The sequence below is a fragment of the Gossypium raimondii genome, chromosome 6 (genome assembly GCF_025698545.1).
Source record: "Gossypium raimondii isolate GPD5lz chromosome 6, ASM2569854v1, whole genome shotgun sequence".
Lineage (NCBI taxonomy): Eukaryota > Viridiplantae > Streptophyta > Magnoliopsida > Malvales > Malvaceae > Gossypium > Gossypium raimondii.
Genome location: NC_068570.1, coordinates 25,677,681 through 25,680,734, shown reverse-complemented (window position 1 = coordinate 25,680,734; position 3,054 = coordinate 25,677,681). Strand labels below are relative to the sequence as shown.

The 3,054-nt window shown below is 34.7% G+C and overlaps 1 non-coding gene across 1 annotated transcript; it reads left to right on the top strand.

Annotated features, from left to right (window-relative positions):
* The first annotated feature begins 403 nt into the window (after positions 1-403).
* Positions 404-509, top strand: LOC128042035 (small nucleolar RNA R71). Its single transcript, XR_008197243.1, has one exon. It is a non-coding gene; the product is annotated as a small nucleolar RNA R71 (small nucleolar RNA).
* The last annotated feature ends 2,545 nt before the right edge of the window (positions 510-3,054 follow it).

Here is a 3,054-nt window from a genome sequence, read left to right as displayed (position 1 = left end):
TTCTGATTACCCATGTAATACACAAATTCTAGGTTTGATAGGTATTCTTCGAACAGGTGCCCTACCCCACAATAAACACATGCTACATTTTCAAATTGATTGAGTGGCTGAGTTGCAAAATTGTTAAACCCATTAGTAGTAAAGCTTTTAAGCATTGAGGATATCGAAGATACCTAAGTCGTAAGTGAGGTGAGGGGATACTTTATGTATTCCTACGACTCACCTTCTTAACACTACTCGATTGGTTGGCCATTGGTAATTTTTGCTAACAATTCTCTCAATGATTTCATAGGCCTCATTATAAGACTTAGAAAGGAGAGCACCATCGGCAGAAGCGTCTATTACCATCTTCGTGTAAGCATTGAGACCGTTATAGAATGTCTCTAATTGGATGCAATGCAAGATTCTGTGATGAGGACATCTTCATAATAGTTCTTTAAATCTTTCTCACGCCTCATAAAAGGACTCGTCATCCATCTATTGGAATGTAGTGATCTCATTCCGCAACTTAGCATTTTTTCTAGGTGGGAAATATTTCATAAGGAATCGTTCTACTAACTCTTACCGTGTAGTGACGGAATCTGGTGGTCATAAGTTCAACCAGGCTCGAGCTCTATCCCTTAGTGAATATGGTAATAACTTTAATCTTAGTGCTTCTTCGGGTACTCCGGCTAACTTGAAGAAGTCATTCACCTCCATAAACAATTTGAGCGGAAGGTGAGGATCCTCAATCGGCATTCCACTGAATTAGCCCACTGTTTGAAGCATTTAGAACATGACCGACTTCAGCTCGAATTGTTGAACCTCAATTTTGGGTCTCCTAATAGCCGAATTAAGCTCATGAAACACTGGCACAACATATTGTCTTAAAGCTCTATCCTTATCAAATTTTAATAAGCAAGTATAAGATTAAGTGAGGTAACAATAAATCGCTATATTGAAACAATTTAATCACAATAATCTTACAAGTTATGCAAGGCTAATGTACTTTGTTTAGTACCATTTCTAATTTAACCTTCAACTACCTTAGAAGATTAAACATACATCAATTAAATATTGTGTCAATTAATTATAATTTCAATTTTGTTAATAATTAATTCAATTGCTACCTTATAATTAAAATGTAAGCATAACGTAGGCATGGTTTTATTTAATTGAATAATTTACTAAGACCTAATAAAAACACAACACATTTTAAATAATCTAACTGGATAGAATGCAATTAATCTAACACGAAATGAATTTAAGTTATTTTAATTAATTGAAGAAGAACAACAAAAATATTCATATTTTTTGATTAAAAAAACTTAAAACAAAGTTAAGAGAAGGGAACTAGAAGAACAAATCTCGGTGGTTTTCAAAGCCAAACTAGTATGCTTCTCTCTTCCCTTCTCATTTTGATGATCCAAGGCCTTCATGAACACTTGATTTCTACTACTCCAAAAGGCATGCAAGATCTTTTTTAAGAGGGGGATTCACCAAGGGAAGAAAGGAATTTAAAGGCAACAAAGAAAAGGGAAAAAGAAACAGTGAGTGGGAGAGATATGTGTGAAGTAAGGGATGAGAGGGATGATAAATGAGGGAGTGAATAGGGTTTTTTTTATAGGTGAAGATAGCTGCTAAAAATAGAAAAAATCAGTCACTCAATCTTCCTTGGCTAGCCATGCTTGGTACAAAGTTTGATTGATTTAAACTTGCTATTTTTAGCTTGAGGCTAAAAATAGAAGGCATGAAAATAGGAGGAGTTTGAAAAGAATTGAAGGCAACTTCAAGGCTTATTTTGAAATTATAAAAATCAGCTAAATAAGCTAATTGGATCAGCTACATGGGATGGTTTGGGCTGCCAAATTCCTTGGTGGGTCAGTCCTCTTCAATTAGCAAATTAGGCTCTTCATTAGGCTTGTAATTAATTTCAACCCAATTTGTGTTAGATTAAAATTAATTATAAAATATGCGTAATAATTATTTTGGATCATCCCTTGTCTAGAAAAATAATCGGCCATGCTCTTGGGTCATTTGGTACAAAAATCACCTCCGCGATTCAAGCTTCTCAAGGTGCCTATCGAGTCGATTTTCACCCTTTGTGCAAAAATATTGAAAATAAATAAAATTTGTGTAGATTATTATAAAAATAATTAAAAATTAATATGTTCATAATTTGAGTGTAATTTAATTTTTTTATAATTAAAGTATGAATTTCGACAAAAATTACTATGAAACTGCATGAATTAGGGCTAAAAAAGAGTTGAAAAAGTTTATATATTCTTGTGTTTTCAATATTCCACCTCCTGGGGGTCGTCTGTAGTTGAAATGATAGCAAATTTTTTTAATGGGTTTTTAATGGTGGTTCCATATTTTTTAAGCAGTTGTTGCTGCTAGTTCATGAAGAGTGCTCGAGTTTGGAACTCCAAGCTACAGTATAGGTAAGTATTAGGTGATTCTCTATCTTGGCTCCTGCATGTGAATTGTTCAATTAGAGATATGTATGTTGATAACATCTCGGACACTGGTAAATGTGTATGTGAAGTAATCTAGAGGTTCTACATGATTAAGGATGATATGTGTGAGGTACTGTTTGAGTAAGAAGTTAAATGGCAAGTATGTCTGTGAGATCTAATATGAGAAAGTAAGAATCAGTTAGGTATGTGAATAAATTTAGGTAAGTAACTTCAAAGTAAAACATCCCTTTGTGATGCCTTTGGTAGGGTAGTTATATTGCTAACTAGACTGGAAGATCACGATATGAAGATATGCGTAAGTCCATGTGGTAGAGACCCATGACATTACGTGACAACGAATACACTCATAGTGTTGCCACTAGTGAGATGATGACTGGATTGTCATATCACGATATAAGGATGTGTGAAAGTTTGTCAAGATAATAAATATGTGATTCTGTCTGTTGCCTGGGTGGCGTGATCTGCTAAGGCTTAGTTTGGATGGGCAGTGTGTTTAGCTCCGGTGAGGTTAAAAACAGCGGTGGCGGTGAGATTAGTTACTGTAGAGGTGAGATTGGATACTGTAGCAGTGAGATTAGAAACAGTTGTGGAGTGT